Raw genomic sequence first — 26,264 nt, 5'->3', positions numbered from 1 at the left:
AAGGTGTAGGATTGGGGTTAGGGTTAGGTTTAGGGTTAGGGTTAGGGTTAGCGAATAGGTAACATTCAGGGTACAGGTAAGCATATGGAAACGAGTTAGGGTCAGGTTTGGTGTTAGGGCACAGGTTAGTGTTATTGTACGGATTAGGATTAGGGTACGGCTTAGGATTTTGTGTAGGGTTGTGGATAGTGTTAGGCTTAGACCTAGGGTTAGTGTTAGCGAACAGGTAAGGTTGTCGGTACACAGGAGGGTACGGAAACGTGTTAGTGTCCAAGTACATGTGAGGGCATTGCTTAATTTTGGTGTACGGGATAAGATTAGTGTATGGGTTAGAGTATGGTGTAAGGTGGGTGTTAGCGTTATGTTTAGGGAAAGGGCTAGGTTTAGCGAACGGTAAGATTTAGGGTACTGGAGAGGATACGGAAAAGTGTTAGGGTCAGGGTACATGTTAGTGCACGGGTTAGTGTTAGTGTACGGGTCAGGATTAGGGTATGGGTTAGGGAAAGGTGTAGGGTTGGGGTTATGTTTAGGTGTAGGGTTGGGGTTAGGGTTAGCGAATAGGTAACATTTAGGTTACAGGTGAGCTTATGGAAACGAGTTAGGGTCAGGGTTCATGTTAGGGCACATGTTAGTGTTAGTGTACAGATTCGGATTAGGGTACGTGTTAGGGTTAGGTGTAGGGTTGGGGTTAGGGTTAGGTTTAGACATAGGGTTAGGGTTAGTGAATGGTAAGATTTAGGGTACAGGAGTGGGTATGGAAAAGTGTTAGGGTCAGGGTACGTGTTAGGGCATGGATTAGTGTTAGTGTACGGGTAAGGATTAGGGTACAGGTTAGGGAAATGGGTAGGGTTGTTGTTATGGTTAGGGTTAGGGCTAGTGTTAGAGTTAGCAAACGGGTAAGGTTTACGGTACACGGGAGCGTACGGAAACGTGTTACCGTCAAAGTACATGTGAGGGCATGGGTTAGTTTTTTTGTACGGGTTAAGTTTAGTGTACGGGTTAGGGTATGCTGTGAGGTTGGTGTGAGAGTTATGTTTAGGGCTAGGGTTAGGGTTAGCGAACGGTAAGATTTAGGGTACAGGAGAGGATACGGAAAAGTGTTAGGGTCAGGGTACGTGTTAGGGCATGGGTTAATGTTAGTGTATGGGTTGGGATTAGGGTACGGGTGAGGGTAAGGGGTAGGGTTGGGGTTAGGGTTAGGGCTAGGGCTAGGGCTAGGGTTAGGGTTAGCGAATGGGTAAGGTTTAGGGTACAGGTGAGGGTACGGAAAAGTGTTAGGGTCAGGGTACGTGTCAGGACATGGCTTAGTATTAGTATACTGGTTAGGATTAGGGTACGGTTTGGGTAAGGTTTAGGGTTGGGGTTAGGGTTAGCTTTATGGCTAGGGTTAGGGTTAGCGAAATGTCAGGTTTAGGGTATAGGTGATGGTACAGAAAAGTGTTAGGGTTAGTGTATGTGTTAGGACACGTGTCAGTGTTAGTGTATGGCTTAGGATTAGCATACGGGTTAGGGTAAGGTGTACGGTTGGGGTTTGGTGTAGGTTTAGGGCTAGGGTTAGGGTTAGCGAACGGTAAGGTGTAGGTTACAGGTGAGGTTACGGAAAAGTGTTAGTGTCAGGGTACGTGTTAGGGCAGGGTTTAGTGTGGTTTTACAGGTTAGGATTAGGGTACGGGTTAGGGTAATTGGTAGGGTTGGCGTTATGGTTAGTGTTAGGGGTGGGGTTAACTTTAGTGAACGCGTAAGGTTTAGGTTACAGCTGAGCATATGGAAATGTCTTATTGTCAAAGTACGTGTGCGGTATTGGGTTAGTGTTAGTGTACGGGTTAAGATTAGTGTACGTGTTAGGGTAAGGAGTAGGGTTGTAGTTAGGTTTAGGTTTGGGGCTAGGGTTATGGTTAACAAATGGTAAAGTTTAGGGTTAGTGTTAGGGTTAGTGTTAGGGTTAGGGTTAGGGTTAGGGGTAGGGTTAGGGGTAGGGTTAGGGTAGGTGTTAGGGCACGAGTTAGTGTTAGTGTATGGGTTATGATTAGGGTATGGGTTAGGGTATGGTGTAGGGTTGGGGTTAGGTTTAGGTTTAGGGCTAGTGTTAGGGTTAGCGAATAGGTAACATTAGAGTACAGGTGAGCGTATGGAAATGCGTTAGGGCCAGGGTTCGTGTTAGGGCACAGCTTAGTGTTAGTTTAAGGATTAGGATTACGGTACATGTTAGGGTTAGGTGTTGGGTTGGGGTTGCATTTAGGGTTAGGTTTAGACCTAGGGTTAGGGTTAGTGAATGGTAAGGTTTAGGGTTCAGGTGTGGGTATGGAAAAGTGTTAGGGTCAGGGTAAGTGTTAAGGCACGGATTAGTGTTAGTGTACTGGTTAGGATTGGGTACGCGTTAGGGTAAGGTTTAGGGATGGGGTTAGCTTTACGTTTAGGTCTAGGGTTAAGGATAGCAAACGGTATGGTTTAGGGTACAGGTGAGTGTACGGAAAACTGTTATGGTCAGGGTACCTGTTAGGGCACGTGTAGTGTTAGTGTATGGGTTATGATTAGGGTACGGGTTAGGGTAATGTGTAGGGTTGGCGTTAGGGTTAAGTTTAGGGCTAGGGTTAGAGTTAGCGAACAGGTAAGTTTTATGGTACATGAGTGTACGGAAACGTGTTAGTGTCAAAGTACGTGTGATGGCATTGCATAATTTTGGTGTACGGGTCAAGATTAGTGTACGGGTTAGGGTATGGTGTAGGGTTGGTGTTAGCGTTATGTTTAGGGCTAGGGTTACGGTTAGTGAACCAGTAAGGTTCAGGGTACAGGTGAGGGTACGGAAACCTTTTAGAGTCAGGGTATGTGTTAGGACACCTGTTAGTGTCAGTGTACGTGTCAGGATTAGCGTACAGTTTAGGGTAAGGTGTGGGGTTGGGGTTAGGGTTAGGTTTAGGGCTAGGCTTAGGGTTAGTGAACGGGTAAGTTTTAGGGTACAGTTGAGGGTACGGAAAAGCATTTGGGTCAGGTTATGTGTTAGGAAATGTGTTAGTGTTAATGTATTGTTAGGATTAGGGTATGGGTTTGGGTAATGGTTAGGGTTGGCGTTAGGGTTAGGGATAGGTTTAGTGAACGGTTAAGGCTTATGGTACATGTGAGTGTATGGAGACGTTTTAGTGTCAAAGTACGTGTGAGGGCATGGGTTAGTGTTAGGGTTAAATATAGGGTACGGGTTAGAATAGGGTGTAGGGTTGGTGTTAGGGTTAGGTTTAAGTCTACAGTTAGGGTTACCTAACGATTAGGTTTAGCGTGCAGGTGAGGGTATGGAAAAGTGTTAGGGTCAGGGTACGTTTCAGGGCACTGGTTAGTGTCAGTGTACGGTTTAGGTTTAGGGTATTGTTTAGGGTAAGGTGTAGGGTTGGCGTTAGGGTTAGATTTAGAGCTAGGGTTAGGGTTAGCGACCGGGTAAGGTTTAGGTTACAGGGGAGGGTACGGAAATGTTTTAGGGTCAAAATACATTTGCGGGAATGGGTCAGTGTTAGTGTACGGGTTAAGATTAGTGTACGTGTTAGGGTAAGGTGTAGTGTTGGAGTTAGAATTAGCTTTAGGGCTAGGGTTAGGGTTGGCAAAATGTAAGGTTTAGGGTACAGGTGAGGTTACAGAAAAGTGTTATGGTCCATGTATGTGTCAGGGCACGGATCAGTATAGGGTACGGGTTAGGATTACAGTACGGATTAGGGTAAGGTGTAGGATTGGGGTTAGGGTTAGGTTTAGGGTTAGGGTTAGGGTTAGCGAATAGGTAACATTCAGGGTACAGGTAAGCATATGGAAACGAGTTAGGGTCAGGCTTGGTGTTAGGGCACAGGTTAGTGTTATTGTACGGATTAAGATTAGGGTACGGCTTAGGATTTTGTGTAGGGTTGTGGATAGTGTTAGGCTTAGACCTAGGGTTAGTGTTAGCGAACAGATAAGGTTGTCGGTACACAGGAGGGTACGGAAACGTGTTAGTGTCAAAGTACATGTGAGGGCATTGCTTCATTTTGGTGTACGGGGTAAGATTAGTGTATGGGTTAGTGTATGGTGTAAGGTGGGTGTTAGCGTTATGTTTAGGGAAAGGGCTAGGTTTAGCGAACGGTAAGATTTAGGGTACTGGAGAGGATACGGAAAAGTGTTAGGGTCAGGGTACGTGTTAGGGCACGGGTTAGTGTTAGAGTACGGGTCAGGATTAGGGTATGGGTTAGGGAAAGGTGTAGGGTTGGGGTTATGTTTAGGTGTAGGGTTGGGGTTAGGGTTAGCGAATAGGTAACATTTAGGGTACAGGTGAGCTTATGGAAACGAGTTAGGGTCAGGGTTCATGTTAGGGCACAGGTTAGTGTTAGTGTACGGATTCGGATTAGGGTACGTGTTAGGGTTACGTGTAGGGTTGGGGTTAGGGTTAGGTTTAGACATAGGGTTAGGGTTAGTGAATGGTAAGATTTAGGGTACAGGAGTGGGTATGGAAAAGTGTTAGGGTCAGGGTACGTGTTAGGGCATGGATTAGTGTTAGTGTACGGGTAAGGATTAGGGTACAGGTTAGGGAAATGGGTAGGGTTGTTGTTATGGATAGGGTTAGGGCTAGGGTTAGAGTTAGCAAACAGGTAAGGTTTACGGTACACGGGAGCGTACGGAAACGTGTTACCGTCAAAGTACATGTGAGGGCATGGGTTAGTTTTTTTGTACGGGTTAAGTTTAGTGTACAGGTTAGGGTATGCTGTGAGGTTGGTGTGAGAGTTATGTTTAGGGCTAGGGTTAGGGTTAGCGAACGGTAAGATTTAGGGTACAGGAGAGGATACGGAAAAGTGTTAGGGTCAGGGTACGTGTTAGGGCATGGGTTAATGTTAGTGTATGGGTTGGGATTAGTGTACGGGTTAGGGTTGGGGTTAGGGTTAGGGCTAGGGTTAGGGCTAGGGTTAGGGTTAACGAATGGGTAAGGTTTAGGGTACAGGTGAGGGTACGGAAAAGTGTTAGTGTCAGGGTACGTGTCAGGACATGGCTTAGTATTAGTATACTGGTTAGGATTAGGGTACGGTTTGGGTAAGGTTTAGGGTTGGGGTTAGGGTTAGGGTTAGCTTTATGGCTAGGGTTAGGGTTAGCGAAATGTCAGGTTTAGGGTACAGGTGATGGTACAGAAAAGTGTTAGGGTTAGTGTATGTGTTAGGACACGTGTCAGTGTTAGTGTATGGCTTAGGATTAGCATACGGGTTAGGGTAAGGTGTACGGTTGGGGTTTGGTCTAGGTTTAGGGCTAGGGTTAGGGTTAGCGAACGGTAAGGTGTAGGTTACAGGTGAGGTTACGGAAAAGTGTTAGTGTCAGGGTACGTGTTAGGGCAGGGTTTAGTGTGGTTTTACAGGTTAGGATTAGGGTACGGGTTAGGGTAATTGGTAGGGTTGGCGTTATGGTTAGTGTTAGGGGTGGGGTTAACTTTAGTGAACGCGTAAGGTTTAGGTTACAGCTGAGCATATGGAAATGTCTTATTGTCAAAGTACGTGTGCGGTATTGGGTTAGTGTTAGTGTACGGGTTAAGATTAGTGTACGTGTTAGGGTAAGGAGTAGGGTTGTAGTTAGGTTTAGGTTTGGGGCTAGGGTTATGGTTAACAAATGGTAAAGTTTAGGGTTAGTGTTAGGGTTAGTGTTAGGGTTAGAGTTAGTGTTAGGGGTAGGGTTAGGGGTAGGGTTAGGGTAGGTGTTACGGCACGAGTTAGTGTTAGTGTATGGGTTATGATTAGGGTTTGGGTTAGGGTAAGGTGTAGGGTTGGGGTTAGGTTTACGTTTAGGGCTAGTGTTAGGGTTAGCGAATAGGTAACATTAGAGTACAGGTGAGCGTATGGAAATGCGTTAGGGCCAGGGTTCGTGTTAGGGCACAGCTTAGTGTTAGTTTAAGGATTAGGATTACGGTACATGTTAGGGTTAGGAGTTGGGTTGGGGTTGCATTTAGGGTTAGGTTTAGACCTAGGGTTAGGGTTAGTGAATGGTAAGGTTTAGGGTTCAGGTGTGGGTATGGAAAAGTGTTAGGGTCAGGGTAAGTGTTAAGGCACGGATTAGTGTTAGTGTACTGGTTAGGATTGGGTACGCGTTAGGGTAAGGATTAGGGATGGGGTTAGCTTTACGTTTAGGTCTAGGGTTAAGGATAGCAAACGGTATGGTTTAGGGTACAGGTGAGTGTACGGAAAACTGTTATGGTCAGGGTACCTGTTAGGGCACGTGTAGTGTTAGTGTATGGGTTAGGATTAGGGTACGGGTTAGGGTAATGTGTAGGGTTGGCGTTAGGGTTAAGTTTAGGGCTAGGGTTAGAGTTAGCGAACAGGTAAGTTTTATGGTACATGAGTGTACGGAAACGTGTTAGTGTCAAAGTACGTGTGATGGCATTGCATAATTTTGGTGTACGGGTCAAGATTAGTGTACGGGTTAGGGTATGGTGTAGGGTTGGTGTTAGCGTTATGTTTAGGGCTAGGGTTACGGTTAGTGAACCAGTAAGGTTCAGGGTACAGGTGAGGGTACGGAAACCTTTTAGAGTCAGGGTATGTGTTAGGACACCTGTTAGTGTCAGTGTACGTGTCAGGATTAGCGTACAGTTTAGGGTAAGGTGTGGGGTTGGGGTTAGGGTTAGGTTTAGGGCTAGGCTTAGGGTTAGTGAACGGGTAAGTTTTAGGGTACAGTTGAGGGTACGGAAAAGCATTTGGGTCAGGTTATGTGTTAGGAAACGTGTTAGTGTTAATGTATGGTTAGGATTAGTGTATGGGTTAGGGTAATGGTTAGGGTTGGCGTTAGGGTTAGGGATAGGTTTAGTGAACGGTTAAGGCTTATGGTACATGTGAGTGTATGGAGACGTTTTAGTGTCAAAGTACGTGTGAGGGCATGGGTTAGTGTTAGGTTTAAATATAGTGTACGGGTTAGAATAGGGTGTAGGGTTGGTGTTAGGGTTAGGTTTAAGTCTACAGTTAGGGTTACCTAATGATTAGGTTTAGCGTGCAGGTGAGTGTATGGAAAAGTGTTAGGGTCAGGGTACGTTTCAGGGCACTGGTTAGTGTCAGTGTACGGTTTAGTTTTAGGGTATTGTTTAGGGTAAGGTGTAGGGTTGGCGTTAGGGTTAGATTTAGAGCTAGGGTTAGGGTTAGCGACCGGGTAAGGTTTAGGTTACAGGGGAGGGTACGGAAATGTTTTAGGGTCAAAATACATTTGCGGGAATGGGTCAGTGTTAGTGTACGGGTTAAGATTAGTGTACGTGTTAGGGTAAGGTGTAGTGTTGGAGTTAGATTTAGCTTTAGGGCTAGGGTTAGGGTTGGCGAAATGTAAGGTTTAGGGTACAGGTGAGGTTACAGAAAAGTGTTATGGTCCATGTATGTGTCAGGGCACGGATTAGTATAGGGTACGGGTTAGGATTACAGTACGGATTAGGGTAAGGTGTAGGATTGGGGTTAGGGTTAGGTTTAGGGTTAGGGTTAGGGTTAGCGAATAGGTAACATTCAGGGTACAGGTAAGCATATGGAAACGAGTTAGGGTCAGGCTTGGTGTTAGGGCACAGGTTAGTGTTATTGTACGGATTAGGATTAGGGTACGGCTTAGGATTTTGTGTAGGGTTGTGGATAGTGTTAGGCTTAGACCTAGGGTTAGTGTTAGCGAACAGGTAAGGTTGTCGGTACACAGGAGGGTACGGAAACGTGTTAGTGTCCAAGTACATGTCAGGGCATTGCTTAATTTTGGTGTACGGGATAAGATTAGTGTATGGGTTAGAGTATGGTGTAAGGTGGGTGTTAGTGTTATGTTTAGGGAAAGGGCTAGGTTTAGCGAACGGTAAGATTTAGGGTACTGGAGAGGATACGGAAAAGTGTTAGGGTCAGGGTACATGTTAGGGCACGGGTTAGTGTTAGTGTACGGGTCAGGATTAGGGTATGGGTTAGGGAAAGGTGTAGGGTTGGGGTTATGTTTAGGTGTAGGGTTGGGGTTAGGGTTAGCGAATAGGTAACATTTAGGGTACAGGTGAGCTTATGGAAACGAGTTAGGGTCAGGGTTCATGTTAGGGCACATGTTAGTGTTAGTGTACAGATTCGGATTAGGGTACGTGTTAGGGTTAGGTGTAGGGTTGGGGTTAGGGTTAGGTTTAGACATAGGGTTAGGGTTAGTGAATGGTAAGATTTAGGGTACAGGAGTGGGTATGGAAAAGTGTTAGGGTCAGGGTACGTGTTAGGGCATGGATTAGTGTTAGTGTACGGGTAAGGATTAGGGTACAGGTTAGGGAAATGGGTAGTGTTGTTGTTATGGTTAGGGTTAGGGCTAGTGTTAGAGTTAGCAAACGGGTAAGGTTTACGGTACACGGGAGCGTACGGAAACGTGTTACCGTCAAAGTACATGTGAGGGCATGGGTTAGTTTTTTTGTACGGGTTAAGTTTAGTGTACGGGTTAGGGTATGCTGTGAGGTTGGTGTGAGAGTTATGTTTAGGGCTAGGGTTAGGGTTAGCGAACGGTAAGATTTAGGGTACAGGAGAGGATACGGAAAAGTGTTAGGGTCAGGGTACGTGTTAGGGCATGGGTTAATGTTAGTGTATGGGTTGGGATTAGGGTACGGGTGAGGGTAAGGGGTAGGGTTGGGGTTAGGGTTAAGGCTAGGGCTAGGGCTAGGGTTAGGGTTAGCGAATGGGTAAGGTTTAGGGTACAGGTGAGGGTACGGAAAAGTGTTAGGGTCAGGGTACGTGTCAGGACATGGCTTAGTATTAGTATACTGGTTAGGATTAGGGTACGGTTTGGGTAAGGTTTAGGGTTGGGGTTAGGGTTAGCTTTATGGCTAGGGTTAGGGTTAACGAAATGTCAGGTTTAGGGTATAGGTGATGGTACAGAAAAGTGTTAGGGTTAGTGTATGTGTTAGGACACGTGTCAGTGTTAGTGTATGGCTTAGGATTAGCATACGGGTTAGGGTAAGGTGTACGGTTGGGGTTTGGTGTAGGTTTACGGCTAGGGTTAGGGTTAGCGAACGGTAAGGTGTAGGTTACAGGTGAGGTTACGGAAAAGTGTTAGTATCAGGGTACGTGTTAGGGCAGGGTTTAGTGTGGTTTTACAGGTTAGGATTAGGGTACGGGTTAGGGTAATTGGTAGGGTTGGCGTTATGGTTAGTGTTAGGGGTGGGGTTAACTTTAGTGAACGCGTAAGGTTTAGGTTACAGCTGAGCATATGGAAATGTCTTATTGTCAAAGTACGTGTGCGGTATTGGGTTAGTGTTAGTGTACGGGTTAAGATTAGTGTACGTGTTAGGGTAAGGAGTAGGGTTGTAGTTAGGTTTAGGTTTGGGGCTAGGGTTATGGTTAACAAATGGTAAAGTTTAGGGTTAGTGTTAGGGTTAGTGTTAGGGTTAGGGTTAGGGGTAGGGGTAGGGTTAGGGGTAGGGTTAGGGTAGGTGTTAGGGCACGAGTTAGTGTTAGTGTATGGGTTATGATTAGGGTATGGGTTAGGGTATGGTGTAGGGTTGGGGTTAGGTTTAGGTTTAGGGCTAGTGTTAGGGTTAGCGAATAGGTAACATTAGAGTACAGGTGAGCGTATGGAAATGCGTTATGGCCCGGGTTCGTGTTAGGGCACAGCTTAGTGTTAGTTTAAGGATTAGGATTACGGTACATGTTAGGGTTAGGTGTTGGGTTGGGGTTGCATTTAGGGTTAGGTTTAGACCTAGGGTTAGGGTTAGTGAATGGTAAGGTTTAGGGTTCAGGTGTGGGTATGGAAAAGTGTTAGGGTCAGGGTAAGTGTTAAGGCACGGATTAGTGTTAGTGTACTGGTTAGGATTGGGTACGCGTTAGGGTAAGGTTTAGGGATGGGGTTAGCTTTACGTTTAGGTCTAGGGTTAAGGATAGCAAACGGTATGGTTTAGGGTACAGGTGAGTGTACGGAAAACTGTTATGGTCAGGGTACCTGTTAGGGCACGTGTAGTGTTACTGTATGGGTTAGGATTAGGGTACGGGTTAGGGTAATGTGTAGGGTTGGCGTTAGGGTTAAGTTTAGGGCTAGGGTTAGAGTTAGCGAACAGGTAAGTTTTATGGTACATGAGTGTACAGAAACGTGTTAGTGTCAAAGTACGTGTGATGGCATTGCATAATTTTGGTGTACGGGTCAAGATTAGTGTACGGGTTAGGGTATGGTGTAGGGTTGGTGTTAGCGTTATGTTTAGGGCTAGGGTTACGGTTAGTGAACCAGTAAGGTTCAGGGTACAGGTGAGGGTACGGAAACCTTTTAGAGTCAGGGTATGTGTTAGGACACCTGTTAGTGTCAGTGTACGTGTCAGGATTAGCGTACAGTTTAGGGTAAGGTGTGGGGTTGGGGTTAGGGTTAGGTTTAGGGCTAGGCTTAGGGTTAGTGAACGGGTAAGTTTTAGGGTACAGTTGAGGGTACGGAAAAGCATTTGGGTCAGGTTATGTGTTAGGAAATGTGTTAGTGTTAATGTATTGTTAGGATTAGGGTATGGGTTTGGGTAATGGTTAGGGTTGGCGTTAGGGTTAGGGATAGGTTTAGTGAACGGTTAAGGCTTATGGTACATGTGAGTGTATGGAGACGTTTTAGTGTCAAAGTACGTGTGAGGGCATGGGTTAGTGTTAGGGTTAAATATAGGGTACGGGTTAGAATAGGGTGTAGGGTTGGTGTTAGGGTTAGGTTTAAGTCTACAGTTAGGGTTACCTAACGATTAGGTTTAGCGTGCAGGTGAGGGTATGGAAAAGTGTTAGGGTCAGGGTACGTTTCAGGGCACTGGTTAGTGTCAGTGTACGGTTTAGGTTTAGGGTATTGTTTAGGGTAAGGTGTAGGGTTGGCGTTAGGGTTAGATTTAGAGCTAGGGTTAGGGTTAGCGACCGGGTAAGGTTTAGGTTACAGGGGAGGGTACGGAAATGTTTTAGGGTCAAAATACATTTGCGGGAATGGGTCAGTGTTAGTGTACGGGTTAAGATTAGTGTACGTGTTAGGGTAAGGTGTAGTGTTGGAGTTAGATTTAGCTTTAGGGCTAGGGTTAGGGTTGGCGAAATGTAAGGTTTAGGGTACAGGTGAGGTTACAGAAAAGTGTTATGGTCCATGTATGTGTCAGGGCACGGATCAGTATAGGGTACGGGTTAGGATTACAGTACGGATTAGGGTAAGGTGTAGGATTGGGGTTAGGGTTAGGTTTAGGGTTAGGGTTAGGGTTAGCGAATAGGTAACATTCAGGGTACAGGTAAGCATATGGAAACGAGTTAGGGTCAGGCTTGGTGTTAGGGCACAGGTTAGTGTTATTGTACGGATTAAGATTAGGGTAAGGCTTAGGATTTTGTGTAGGGTTGTGGATAGTGTTAGGCTTAGACCTAGGGTTAGTGTTAGCGAACAGGTAAGGTTGTCGGTACACAGGAGGGTACGGAAACGTGTTAGTGTCAAAGTACATGTGAGGGCATTGCTTCATTTTGGTGTACGGGGTAAGATTAGTGTATGGGTTAGTGTATGGTGTAAGGTGGGTGTTAGCGTTATGTTTAGGGAAAGGGCTAGGTTTAGCGAACGGTAAGATTTAGGGTACTGGAGAGGATACGGAAAAGTGTTAGGGTCAGGGTACGTGTTAGGGCACGGGTTAGTGTTAGAGTACGGGTCAGGATTAGGGTATGGGTTAGGGAAAGGTGTAGGGTTGGGGTTATGTTTAGGTGTAGGGTTGGGGTTAGGGTTAGCGAATAGGTAACATTTAGGGTACAGGTGAGCTTATGGAAACGAGTTAGGGTCAGGGTTCATGTTAGGGCACAGGTTAGTGTTAGTGTACGGATTCGGAGTAGGGTACGTGTTAGGGTTAGGTGTAGGGTTGGGGTTAGGGTTAGGTTTAGACATAGGGTTAGGGTTAGTGAATGGTAAGATTTAGGGTACAGGAGTGGGTATGGAAAAGTGTTAGGGTCAGGGTACGTGTTAGGGCATGGATTAGTGTTAGTGTACGGGTAAGGATTAGGGTACAGGTTAGGGAAATGGGTAGGGTTGTTGTTATGGATAGGGTTAGGGCTAGGGTTAGAGTTAGCAAACAGGTAAGGTTTACGGTACACGGGAGCGTACGGAAACGTGTTACCGTCAAAGTACATGTGAGGGCATGGGTTAGTTTTTTTGTACGGGTTAAGTTTAGTGTACAGGTTAGGGTATGCTGTGAGGTTGGTGTGAGAGTTATGTTTAGGGCTAGGGTTAGGGTTAGCGAACGGTAAGATTTAGGGTACAGGAGAGGATACGGAAAAGTGTTAGGGTCAGGGTACGTGTTAGGGCATGGGTTAATGTTAGTGTATGGGTTGGGATTAGGGTACGGGTTAGGGTTGGGGTTAGGGTTAGGGCTAGGGTTAGGGCTAGGGTTAGGGTTAACGAATGGGTAAGGTTTAGGGTACAGGTGAGGGTACGGAAAAGTGTTAGTGTCAGGGTACGTGTCAGGACATGGCTTAGTATTAGTATACTGGTTAGGATTAGGGTACGGTTTGGGTAAGGTTTAGGGTTGGGGTTAGGGTTAGGGTTAGCTTTATGGCTAGGGTTAGGGTTAGCGAAATGTCAGGTTTAGGGTACAGGTGATGGTACAGAAAAGTGTTAGGGTTAGTGTATGTGTTAGGACACGTGTCAGTGTTAGTGTATGGCTTAGGATTAGCATACGGGTTAGGGTAAGGTGTACGGTTGGGGTTTGGTCTAGGTTTAGGGCTAGGGTTAGGGTTAGCGAACGGTAAGGTGTAGGTTACAGGTGAGGTTACGGAAAAGTGTTAGTGTCAGGGTACGTGTTAGGGCAGGGTTTAGTGTGGTTTTACAGGTTAGGATTAGGGTACGGGTTAGGGTAATTGGTAGGGTTGGCGTTATGGTTAGTGTTAGGGGTGGGGTTAACTTTAGTGAACGCGTAAGGTTTAGGTTACAGCTGAGCATATGGAAATGTCTTATTGTCAAAGTACGTGTGCGGTATTGGGTTAGTGTTAGTGTACGGGTTAAGATTAGTGTACGTGTTAGGGTAAGGAGTAGGGTTGTAGTTAGGTTTAGGTTTGGGGCTAGGGTTATGGTTAACAAATGGTAAAGTTTAGGGTTAGTGTTAGGGTTAGTGTTAGGGTTAGGGTTAGGGGTAGGGGTAGGGTTAGGGGTAGGGTTAGGGTAGGTGTTAGGGCACGAGTTAGTGTTAGTGTATGGGTTATGATTAGGGTATGGGTTAGGGTAGGTGTAGGGTTGGGGTTAGGTTTAGGTTTAGGGCTAGTGTTAGGGTTAGTGAATAGGTAACATTAGAGTACAGGTGAGCGTATGGAAATGCGTTAGGGCCAGGGTTCGTGTTAGGGCACAGCTTAGTGTTAGTTTAAGGATTAGTATTACGGTACAGGTTAGGGTTAGGTGTAGGGTTGGGGTTGCGTTTAGGGTTAGGGCTAGACCTAGGGTTAGGGTTAGTGAATGGTAAGGTTTAGGGTTCAGTTGTGGGTATGGAAAAGTGTTACGGTCAGGGTAAGTGTTAAGGCATGGATTAGTGTTCGTGTACTGGTTAGGATTGGGTACGCGTTAGGGTAAGGTTTAGGGATGGGGCTAGCTTTACGTTTAGGTCTAGGGTTAAGGATAGCAAACGGTATGGTTTAGGGTACAGCTGAGTGTACGGAAAACTGTTATGGTCAAGGTACTTGTTAGGGCAATTGTAGTGTTAGTGTATGGGTTAGGATTAGGGTACGGGTTAGGGTAATGTATAGGGTTGGCGTTAGGGTTAAGTTTAGGGCTAGGGTTAGAGTTAGCGAACAGGTAAGTTTTATGGTACATGAGTGTACAGAAACGTGTTAGTGTCAAAGTACGTGTGATGGCATTGCATAGTTTTGGTGTACGGGTCAAGATTAGTGTACGGGTTAGGGTATGGTGTAGGGTTGGTGTTAGCGTTATGTTTAGGGCTAGGGTTATGTTTAGTGAACCAGTAAGGTTCAGGGTACAGGTGAGGGTACGGAAACCTTTTAGAGTCAGGGTATGTGTTAGGACACCTGTTAGTGTCAGTGTACGTGTCAGGATTAGCGTACAGTTTAGGGTAAGGTGTGGGGTTGGGGTTAGGGTTAGGTTTAGGGCTAGGCTTAGGGTTAGTGAACGGGTAAGTTTTAGGGTACAGTTGAGGGTACAGAAAAGCATTTGGGTCAGGTTATGTGTTAGGAAACGTGTTAGTGTTAATGTATGGTTAGGATTAGGGTATGGGTTAGGGTAATGGTTAGGGTTGGCGTTAGGGTTAGGGATAGGTTTAGTGAACGGTTAAGGCTTATGGTACATGTGAGTGTATGGAGACGTTTTAGTGTCATAGTACGTGTGAGGGCATGGGTTAGTGTTAGGGTTAAATATAGGGTACGGGTTAGAATAGGGTGTACGGTTGGTGTTAGGGTTAGGTTTAAGTCTACAGTTAGGGTTACCTAACGATTAGGTTTAGCGTGCAGGTGAGGGTATGGAAAAGTGTTAGGGTCAGGGTACGTTTCAGGGCACTGGTTAGTGTCAGTGTACGGTTTAGGTTTAGGGTATTGTTTAGGGTAAGGTGTAGGGTTGGCGTTAGGGTTAGATTTAGAGCTAGGGTTAGGGTTAGCGACCGGGTAAGGTTTAGGTTACAGGGGAGGGTACGGAAATGTTTTAGGGTCAAAATACATTTGCGGGAATGGGTCAGTGTTAGTGTACGGGTTAAGATTAGTGTACGTGTTAGGGTAAGGTGTAGTGTTGGAGTTAGATTTAGCTTTAGGCCTAGGGTTAGGGTTGGCGAAATGTAAGGTTTAGGGTACAGGTGAGGTTACAGAAAAGTGTTATGGTCCATGTATGTGTCAGGGCACGGATTAGTATAGGGTACGGGTTAGTATTACAGTACGGATTAGGGTAAGGTGTAGGATTGGGGTTAGGGTTAGGTTTAGGGTTAGGGTTAGGGTTAGCGAATAGGTAACATTCAGGGTACAGGTAAGCATATGGAAACGAGTTAGGGTCAGGCTTGGTGTTAGGGCACAGGTTAGTGTTATTGTACGGATTAAGATTAGGGTACGGCTTAGGATTTTGTGTAGGGTTGTGGATAGTTTTAGGCTTAGACCTAGGGTTAGTGTTAGCGAACAGGTAAGGTTGTCGGTACACAGGAGGGTACGGAAACGTGTTAGTGTCAAAGTACATGTGAGGGCATTGCTTCATTTTGGTGTACGGGGTAAGATTAGTGTATGGGTTAGTGTATGGTGTAAGGTGGGTGTTAGCGTTATGTTTAGGGAAAGGGCTAGGTTTAGCGAACGGTAAGATTTAGGGTACTGGAGAGGATACGGAAAAGTGTTAGGGTCAGGGTACGTGTTAGGGCACGGGTTAGTGTTAGTGTACGGGTCAGGATTAGGGTATGGGTTAGGGAAAGGTGTAGGGTTGGGGTTATGTTTAGGTGTAGGGTTGGGGTTAGGGTTAGCGAATAGGTAACATTTAGGGTACAGGTGAGCTTATGGAAACGATTTGGGGTCAGGGTTCATGTTAGGGCACAGGTTAGTGTTAGTGTACGGATTCGGATTAGGGTACGTGTTAGGGTTAGGTGTAGGGTTGGGGTTAGGGTTAGGTTTAGACATAGGGTTAGGGTTAGTGAATGGTAAGATTTAGGGTACAGGAGTGGGTATGGAAAAGTGTTAGGGTCAGGGTACGTGTTAGGGCATTGATTAGTGTTAGTGTACGGGTAAGGATTAGGGTACAGGTTAGGGAAATGGGTAGGGTTGTTGTTATGGTTAGGGTTAGGGCTAGGGTTAGAGTTAGCAAACGGGTAACGTTTACGGTACACGGGAGCGGACGGAAACGTGTTACCGTCAAAGTACATGTGAGGGCATGGGTTAGTTTTTTTGTATGGGTTAAGTTTAGTGTACAGGTTAGGGTATGCTGTGAGGCTGGTGTGAGAGTTATGTTTAGGGCTAGGGTTAGGGTTAGCGAACGGTAAGATTTAGGGTACAGGAGAGGATACGGAAATGTGTTAGGGTCAGGGTACGTGTTAGGGCATGGGTTAATGTTAGTGTATGGGTTGGGATTAGGGTACGGGTTAGGGTTGGGGTTAGGGTTAGGGCTAGGGCTAGGGCTAGGGTTAGGGTTAACGAATGGGTAAGGTTTAGGGTATAGGTGAGGGTACGGAAAAGTGTTAGTGTCAGGGTACGTGTCAGGACATGGCTTAGTATTAGTATACTGGTAAGGATTAGGGTACGGTTTGGGTAAGTTTTAGGGTTGTGGTTAGGGTTAGGGTTAGCTTTATGGCTAGGGTTAGGGTTAGCGAAATGTCAGGTTTAGGGTACAGGTGATGGTACAGAAAAGTGTTAGGGTTAGTGTATGTATTAGGACACGTGTCAGTGTTAGTGTATGGCTTAGGATTAGCATACGGGTTAGGGTAAGGTGTACGGTTGGGGTTTGGTCTAGGTTTAGAGCTAGGGTTAGGGTTAGCGAACGGTAAGGTGTAGGTTACAGGTGAGGTTACGGAAAAGTGTTAGTGTCAGGGTACGTGCTAGGGCAGGGTTTAGTGTGGGTTTACAGGTTAGGATTAGGGTACGGGTTAGGGTAATTGGTAGGGTTGGCGTTATGGTTAGTGTTAGGGGTGGGGTTAAGTTTTGTGAACGCGTAAGGTTTAGGTTACAGCTGAGCATATGGAAATGTCTTATTGTCAAAGTACGTGTGCGGTATTGGGTTAGTGTTAGTGTACGGGTTAAGATTAGTGTACGTGTTAGGGTAAGGAGTAGGGTTGTAGTTAGGTTTAGGTTTGGGGCTAGGGTTATGGTTAACAAATGGTAAAGTTTAAGGTTAGTGTTAGGGTTAGTGTTAGGGTTAGGGTTAGGGGTAGGGTTAGGGGTAGGGTTAGGGTAGGTGTTAGGGCACGAGTTAGTGTTAGTGTAAGGGTTATGATTAGGGTATGGGTTAGGGTAAGGTGTAGGGTTGGGGTTAGGTTTAGGTTTAGGGCTAGTGTTAGGGTTAGCGAATAGGTAACATTAGAGTACAGGTGAGCGTATGGAAATGCGTTAGGGCCAGGGTTCGTGTTAGGGCACAGCTTAGGGTTAGTTTAAGGATTAGGATTACGGTACATGTTAGGGTTAGGTGTAGGGTTGGGGTTGCATTTAGGGTTAGGTTTAGACCTAGGGTTAGGGTTAGTGAATGGTAAGGTTTAGGGTTCAGGTGTGGGTATGGAAAAGTGTTAGGGTCAGGGTAAGTTTTAAGGCACGGATTAGTGTTAGTGTACTGGTTAGGATTGGGTACGCGTTAGGGTAAGGTTTAGGGATGGGGTTAGCTTTACGTTTAGGTCTAGGGTTAAGGATAGCAAACGGTATGGTTTAGGGTACAGGTGAGTGTACGGAAAACTGTTATGGTCAGGGTACCTGTTAGGGCACGTGTAGTGTTAGTGTATGGGTTAGGATTAGGGTACGGGTTAGGGTAATGTGTAGGGTTGGCGTTAGGGTTAAGCTTAGGGCTAGGGTTAGAGTTAGCGAACAGGTAAGTTTTATGGTACATGAGTGTACGGAAACGTGTTAGTGTCAAAGTACGTGTGATGGCATTGCATAATTTTGGTGTACGGGTCAAGATTAGTGTACGGGTTAGGGTATGGTGTAGGGTTGGTGTTAGCGTTATGTTTAGGGCTAGGGTTACGGTTAGTGAACCAGTAAGGTTCAGGGTACAGGTGAGGGTACGGAAACCTTTTAGAGTCAGGGTATGTGTTAGGACACCTGTTAGTGTCAGTGTACGTGTCAGGATTAGCGTACAGTTTAGGGTAAGGTGTGGGGTTGGGGTTAGGGTTAGGTTTAGGGCTAGGCTTAGGGTTAGTGAACGGGTAAGTTTTAGGGTACAGTTGAGGGTACGGAAAAGCATTTGGGTCAGGTTATGTGTTAGGAAACGTGTTAGTGTTAATGTATAGTTAGGATTAGGGTATGTGTTAGGGTAATGGTTAGGGTTGGCGTTAGGGTTAGGGATAGGCTTAGTGAACGGTTAAGGCTTATGGTACATGTGAGTGTATGGAGACGTTTTAGTGTCAAAGTACGTGTGAGGGCATGGGTTAGTGTTAGGGTTAAATATAGGGTACGGGTTAGAATAGGGTGTAGGGTTGGTGTTAGGGTTAGGTTTAAGTCTACAGTTAGGGTTACCTAACGATTAGGTTTAGCGTGCAGGTGAGTGTATGGAAAAGTGTTAGGGTCAGGGTACGTTTCAGGGCACTGGTTAGTGTCAGTGTACGGTTTAGGTTTAGGGTATTGTTTAGGGTAAGGTGTAGGGTTGGCGTTAGGGTTAGATTTAGAGCTAGGGTTAGGGTTAGCGACCGGGTAAGGTTTAGGTTACAGGGGAGGGTACGGAAATGTTTTAGGGTCAAAATACATTTGCGGGAATGGGTCAGTGTTAGTGTACGGGTTAAGATTAGTGTACGTGTTAGGGTAAGGTGTAGTGTTGGAGTTAGATTTAGCTTTAGGGCTAGGGTTAGGGTTGGCGAAATGTAAGGTTTAGGGTACAGGTGAGGTTACAGAAACGTGTTATGGTCCATGTATGTGTCAGGGCACGGATTAGTATAGGGTACGGGTTAGGATTACAGTACGGATTAGGGTAAGGTGTAGGATTGGGGTTAGGGTTAGGTTTAGGGTTAGGGTTAGGGTTAGCGAATAGGTAACATTCAGGGTACAGGTAAGCATATGGAAACGAGTTAGGGTCAGGTTTGGTGTTAGGGCACAGGTTTGTGTTATTGTACGGATTAGGATTAGGGTACGGCTTAGGATTTTGTGTAGGGTTGTGATAGTGTTAGGCTTAGACCTGGGTTAGTGTTAGCGAACAGGTAAGGTTGTCGGTACACAGGAGGGTACGGAAACGTGTTAGTGTCAAAGTACATGTGAGGGCATTGCTTCATTTTGGTGTACGGGGTAAGATTAGTGTATGGGTTAGTGTATGGTGTAAGGTGGGTGTTAGCGTTATGTTTAGGGAAAGGGCTAGGTTTAGCGAACGGTAAGATTTAGGGTACTGGAGAGGATACGGAAAAGTGTTAGGGTCAGGGTACGTGTTAGGGCACGGGTTAGTGTTAGTGTACGGGTCAGGATTAGGGTATGGGTTAGGGAAAGGTGTAGGGTTGGGGTTATGTTTAGGTGTAGGGTTGGGGTTAGGGTTAGCGAATAGGTAACATTTAGGGTACAGGTGAGCTTATGGAAACGAGTTAGGGTCAGGGTTCATGTTAGGGCACATGTTAGTGTTAGTGTACAGATTCGGATTAGGGTACGTGTTAGGGTTAGGTGTAGGGTTGGGGTTAGGGTTAGGTTTAGACATAGGGTTAGGGTTAGTGAATGGTAAGATTTAGGGTACAGGAGTGGGTATGGAAAAGTGTTAGGGTCAGGGTACGTGTTAGGGCATGGATTAGTGTTAGTGTACGGGTAAGGATTAGGGTACAGGTTAGGGAAATGGGTAGGGTTGTTGTTATGGTTAGGGTTAGGGCTAGGGTTAGAGTTAGAAAACGGGTAAGGTTTACGGTACACGGGAGCGTACGGAAACGTGTTACCGTCAAAGTACATGTGAGGGCATGGGTTAGTTTTTTTGTACGGGTTAAGTTTAGTGTACGGGTTAGGGTATGCTGTGAGGTTGGTGTGAGAGTTATGTTTAGGGCTAGGGTTAGGGTTAGCGAACGGTAAGATTTAGGGTACAGGAGAGGATACGGAAAAGTGTTAGGGTCAGGGTACGTGTTAGGGCATGGGTTAATGTTAGTGTATGGGTTGGGATTAGGGTACGGGTGAGGGTAAGGGGTAGGGTTGGGGTTAGGGTTAGGGCTAGGGCTAGGGCTAGGGTTAGGGTTAGCGAATGGGTAAGGTTTAGGGTACAGGTGAGGGTCCGGAAAAGTGTTAGGGTCAGGGTACGTGTCAGGACATGGCTTAGTATTAGTATACTGGTTAGGATTAGGGTACGGTTTGGGTAAGGTTTAGGGTTGGTTTAGGGTTAGGGTTAGCTTTATGGCTAGGGTTAGGGTTAGCGAAATGTCAGGTTTAGGGTATAGGTGATGGTACAGAAAAGTGTTAGGGTTAGTGTATGTGTTAGGACACGTGTCAGTGTTAGTGTATGGCTTAGGATTAGCATACGGGTTAGGGTAAGGTGTACGGTTGGTGTTTGGTCTAGGTTTAGGGCTAGGTTTAGGGTTAGCGAACGGTAAGGTGTAGGTTACAGGTGAGGTTACGTAAAAGTGTTAGTGTCAGGGTACGTGTTAGGTCAGGGTTTAGTGTGGTTTTACAGGTTAGGATTAGGGTACGGGTTAGGGTAATTGGTAGGGTTGGCGTTATGGTTACTGTTAGGGGTGGGGTTAACTTTAGTGAACGCGTAAGGTTTAGGTTACAGCTGAGCATATGGAAATGTCTTATTGTCAAAGTACGTGTGCGGTATTGGGTTAGTGTTAGTGTACGGGTTAAGATTAGTGTACGTGTTAGGGTAAGGAATAGGGTTGTAGTTAGGTTTAGGTTTGGGGCTAGGGTTATGGTTAACAAATGGTAAAGTTTAGAGTTAGTGTTAGGGTTAGTGTTAGGGTTAGGGTTAGGGTTAGGGGTAGGGTTAGGGGTAGGGTTAGGGTAGGTGTTAGGGCACGAGTTAGTGTTAGTGTATGGGTTATGATTAGGGTTTGGGTTAGGGTAAGGTGTAGGGTTGGGGTTAGGTTTACGTTTAGGGCTAGTGTTAGGGTTAGCGAATAGGTAACATTAGAGTACAGGTGAGCGTATGGAAATGCGTTAGGGCCAGGGTTCGTGTTAGGGCACAGCTTAGTGTTAGTTTAAGGATTAGGATTACGGTACATGTTAGGGTTAGGTGTTGGGTTGGGGTTGCATTTAGGGTTAGGTTTAGACCTAGGGTTAGGGTTAGTGAATGGTAAGGTTTAGGGTTCAGGTGTGGGTATGGAAAAGTGTTAGGGTCAGGGTAAGTGTTAAGGCACGGATTAGTGTTAGTGTACTGGTTAGGATTGGGTACGCATTAGGGTAAGGTTTAGGGATGGGGTTAGCTTTACGTTTAGGTCTAGGGTTAAGGATAGCAAACGGTATGGTTTAGGGTACAGGTGAGTGTACGGAAAACTGTTATGGTCAGGGTACCTGTTAGGGCACGTGTAGTGTTAGTGTATGGGTTAGGATTAGGGTACGGGTTAGGGTAATGTGTAGGGTTGGCGTGAGGGTTAAGTTTAGGGCTAGGGTTAGAGTTAGCGAACAGGTAAGTTTTATGGTACATGAGTGTACGGAAACGTGTTAGTGTCAAAGTACGTGTGATGGCATTGCATAATTTTGGTGTACGGGTCAAGATTAGTGTACGGGTTAGGGTATGGTGTAGGGTTGGTGTTAGCGTTATGTTTAGGGCTAGGGTTACGGTTAGTGAACCAGTAAGGTTCAGGGTACAGGTGAGGGTACGGAAACCTTTTAGAGTCAGGGTATGTGTTAGGACACCTGTTAGTGTCAGTGTACGTGTCAGGATTAGCGTACAGTTTAGGGTAAGGTGTGGGGTTGGGGTTAGGGTTAGGTTTAGGGCTAGGCTTAGGGTTAGTGAACGGGTAAGTTTTAGGGTACAGTTGAGGGTACGGAAAAGCATTTGGGTCAGGTTATGTGTTAGGAAACGTGTTAGTGTTAATGTATGGTTAGGATTAGTGTATGGGTTAGGGTAATGGTTAGGGTTGGCGTTAGGGTTAGGGATAGGTTTAGTGAACGGTTAAGGCTTATGGTACATGTGAGTGTATGGAGACGTTTTAGTGTCAAAGTACGTGTGAGGGCATGGGTTAGTGTTAGGGTTAAATATAGTGTACGGGTTAGAATAGGGTGTAGGGTTGGTGTTAGGGTTAGGTTTAAGTCTACAGTTAGGGTTACCTAACAATTAGGTTTAGCGTGCAGGTGAGTGTATGGAAAAGTGTTAGGGTCAGGGTACGTTTCAGGGCACTGGTTAGTGTCAGTGTACGGTTTAGGTTTAGGGTATTGTTTAGGGTAAGGTGTAGGGTTGGCGTTAGGGTTAGATTTAGAGCTAGGGTTAGGGTTAGCGACCGGGTAAGGTTTAGGTTACAGGGGAGGGTACGGAAATGTTTTAGGGTCAAAATACATTTGCGGGAATGGGTCAGTGTTAGTGTACGGGTTAAGATTAGTGTACGTGTTAGGGTAAGGTGTAGTGTTGGAGTTAGATTTAGCTTTAGGGCTAGGGTTAGGGTTGGCGAAATGTAAGGTTTAGGGTACAGGTGAGGTTACAGAAAAGTGTTATGGTCCATGTATGTGTCAGGGCACGGATTAGTATAGGGTACGGGTTAGGATTACAGTACGGATTAGGGTAAGGTGTAGGATTGGGGTTAGGGTTAGGTTTAGGGTTAGGGTTAGGGTTAGCGAATAGGTAACATTCAGGGTACAGGTAAGCATATGGAAACGAGTTAGGGTCAGGTTTGGTGTTAGGGCACAGGTTAGTGTTATTGTACGGATTAGGATTAGGGTACGGCTTAGGATTTTGTGTAGGGTTGTGGATAGTGTTAGGCTTAGACCTAGGGTTAGTGTTAGCAAACAGGTAAGGTTGTCGGTACACAGGAGGGTACGGAAACGTGTTAGTGTCCAAGTACATGTGAGGGCATTGCTTAATTTTGGTGTACGGGATAAGATTAGTGTATGGGTTAGAGTATGGTGTAAGGTGGGTGTTAGCGTTATGTTTAGGGAAAGGGCTAGGTTTAGCGAACGGTAAGATTTAGGGTACTGGAGAGGATACGGAAAAGTGTTAGGGTCAGGGTACATGTTAGGGCACGGGTTAGTGTTAGTGTACGGGTCAGGATTAGGGTATGGGTTAGGGAAAGGTGTAGGGCTGGGGTTATGTTTAGGTGTAGGGTTGGGGTTAGGGTTAGCGAATAGGTAACATTTAGGGTACAGGTGAGCTTATGGAAACGAGTTAGGGTCAGGGTTCATGTTAGGGCACATGTTAGTGTTAGTGTACAGATTCGGATTAGGGTACGTGTTAGGGTTAGGTGTAGGGTTGGGGTTAGGGTTAGGTTTAGACATAGGGTTAGGGTTAGTGAATGGTAAGATTTAGGGTACAGGAGTGGGTATGGAAAAGTGTTAGGGTCAGGGTACGTGTTAGGGCATGGATTAGTGTTAGTGTACGGGTAAGGATTAGGGTACAGGTTAGGGAAATGGGTAGGGTTGTTGTTATGGTTAGGGTTAGGGCTAGTGTTAGAGTTAGCAAACGGGTAAGGTTTACGGTACACGGGAGCGTACGGAAACGTGTTACCGTCAAAGTACATGTGAGGGCATGGGTTAGTTTTTTTGTACGGGTTAAGTTTAGTGTACGGGTTAGGGTATGCTGTGAGGTTGGTGTGAGAGTTATGTTTAGGGCTAGGGTTAGGGTTAGCGAACGGTAAGATTTAGGGTACAGGAGAGGATACGGAAAAGTGTTAGGGTCAGGGTACGTGTTAGGGCATGGGTTAATGTTAGTGTATGGGTTGGGATTAGGGTACGGGTGAGGGTAAGGGGTAGGGTTGGGGTTAGGGTTAGGGCTAGGGCTAGGGCTAGGGTTAGGGTTAGCGAATGGGTAAGGTTTAGGGTACAGGTGAGGGTACGGAAAAGTGTTAGGGTCAGGGTACGTGTCAGGACATGGCTTAGTATTAGTATACTGGTTAGGATTAGGGTACGGTTTGGATAAGGTTTAGGGTTGGGGTTAGGGTTAGCTTTATGGCTAGGGTTAGGGTTAGCGAAATGTCAGGTTTAGGGTATAGGTGATGGTACAGAAAAGTGTTAGGGTTAGTGTATGTGTTAGGACACGTGTCAGTGTTAGTGTATGGCTTAGGATTAGCATACGGGTTAGGGTAAGGTGTACGGTTGGGGTTTGGTGTAGGTTTAGGGCTAGGGTTAGGGTTAGCGAACGGTAAGGTGTAGGTTACAGGTGAGGTTACGGAAAAGTGTTAGTGTCAGGGTACGTGTTAGGGCAGGGTTTAGCGTGGTTTTACAGGTTAGGATTAGGGTACGGGTTAGGGTAATTGGTAGGGTTTGCGTTATGGTTAGTGTTAGGGGTGGGGTTAACTTTAGTGAACGCGTAAGGTTTAGGTTACAGCTGAGCATATGGAAATGTCTTATTGTCAAAGTACGTGTGCGGTATTGGGTTAGTGTTAGTGTACGGGTTAAGATTAGTGTACGTGTTAGGGTAAGGAGTAGGGTTGTAGTTAGGTTTAGGTTTGGGGCTAGGGTTATGGTTAACAAATGGTAAAGTTTAGGGTTAGTGTTAGGGTTAGTGTTAGGGTTAGGGTTAGGGTTAGGGGTAGGGTTAGGGGTAGGGTTAGGGTAGGTGTTAGGGCACGAGTTAGTGTTAGTGTATGGGTTATGATTAGGGTATGGGTTAGGGTATGGTGTAGGGTTGGGGTTAGGTTTAGGTTTAGGGCTAGTGTTAGGGTTAGCGAATAGGTAACATTAGAGTACAGGTGAGCGTATGGAAATGCGTTAGGGCCAGGGTTCGTGTTAGGGCACAGCTTAGTGTTAGTTTAAGGATTAGGATTACGGTACATGTTAGGGTTAGGTGTTGGGTTGGGGTTGCATTTAGGGTTAGGTTTAGACCTAGGGTTAGGGTTAGTGAATGGTAAGGTTTAGGGTTCAGGTGTGGGTATGGAAAAGTGTTAGGGTCAGGGTAAGTGTTAAGGCACGGATTAGTGTTAGTGTACTGGTTAGGATTGGGTACGCGTTAGGGTAAGGTTTAGGGATGGGGTTAGCTTTACGTTTAGGTCTAGGGTTAAGGATAGCAAACGGTATGGTTTAGGGTACAGGTGAGTGTACGGAAAACTGTTATGGTCAGGGTACCTGTTAGGGCACGTGTAGTGTTAGTGTATGGGTTAGGATTAGGGTACGGGTTAGGGTAATGTGTAGGGTTGGCGTTAGGGTTAAGTTTAGGGCTAGGGTTAGAGTTAGCGAACAGGTAAGTTTTATGGTACATGAGTGTACGGAAACGTGTTAGTGTCAAAGTACGTGTGATGGCATTGCATAATTTTGGTGTACGGGTCAAGATTAGTGTACGGGTTAGGGTATGGTGTAGGGTTGGTGTTAGCGTTATGTTTAGGGCTAGGGTTACGGTTAGTGAACCAGTAAGGTTCAGGGTACAGGTGAGGGTACGGAAAACTTTTAGAGTCAGGGTATGTGTTCGGACACCTGTTAGTGTCAGTGTACGTGTCAGGATTAGTGTACAGTTTAGGGTAAGGTGTGGGGTTGGGGTTAGGGTTAGGTTTAGGGCTAGGCTTAGGGTTAGTGAACGGGTAAGTTTTAGGGTACAGTTGAGGGTACGGAAAAGCATTTGGGTCAGGTTATGTGTTAGGAAATGTGTTAGTGTTAATGTATTGTTAGGATTAGGGTATGGGTTTGGGTAATGGTTAGGGTTGGCGTTAGGGTTAGGGATAGGTTTAGTGAACGGTTAAGGCTTATGGTACATGTGAGTGTATGGAGACGTTTTAGTGTCAAAGTACGTGTGAGGGCATGGGTTAGTGTTAGGGTTAAATATAGGGTACGGGTTAGAATAGGGTGTAGGGTTGGTGTTAGGGTTAGGTTTAAGTCTACAGTTAGGGTTACCTAACGATTAGGTTTAGCGTGCAGGTGATGGTATGGAAAAGTGTTAGGGTCAGGGTACGTTTCAGGGCACTGGTTAGTGTCAGTGTACGGTTTAGGTTTAGGGTATTGTTTAGGGTAAGGTGTAGGGTTGGCGTTAGGGTTAGATTTAGAGCTAGGGTTAGGGTTAGCGACCGGGTAAGGTTTAGGTTACAGGGGAGGGTACGGAAATGTTTTAGGGTCAAAATACATTTGCGGGAATGGGTCAGTGTTAGTGTACGGGTTAAGATTAGTGTACGTGTTAGGGTAAGGTGTAGTGTTGGAGTTAGATTTAGCTTTAGGGCTAGGGTTAGGGTTGGCGAAATGTAAGGTTTAGGGTACAGGTGAGGTTACAGAAAAGTGTTATGGTCCATGTATGTGTCAGGGCACGGATCAGTATAGGGTACGGGTTAGGATTACAGTACGGATTAGGGTAAGGTGTAGGATTGGGGTTAGGGTTAGGTTTAGGGTTAGGGTTAGGGTTAGCGAATAGGTAACATTCAGGGTACAGGTAAGCATATGGAAACGAGTTAGGGTCAGGCTTGGTGTTAGGGCACAGGTTAGTGTTATTGTACGGATTAAGATTAGGGTACGGCTTAGGATTTTGTGTAGGGTTGTGGATAGTGTTAGGCTTAGACCTAGGGTTAGTGTTAGCGAACAGGTAAGGTTGTCGGTACACAGGAGGGTACGGAAACGTGTTAGTGTCAAAGTACATGTGAGGGCATTGCTTCATTTTGGTGTACGGGGTAAGATTAGTGTATGGGTTAGTGTATGGTGTAAGGTGGGTGTTAGCGTTATGTTTAGGGA

This window comes from Mesoplodon densirostris, chromosome 20, assembly GCF_025265405.1.
Source record: "Mesoplodon densirostris isolate mMesDen1 chromosome 20, mMesDen1 primary haplotype, whole genome shotgun sequence".
Lineage (NCBI taxonomy): Eukaryota > Metazoa > Chordata > Mammalia > Artiodactyla > Ziphiidae > Mesoplodon > Mesoplodon densirostris.
Note: the sequence above shows the minus strand (reverse complement) of the source record.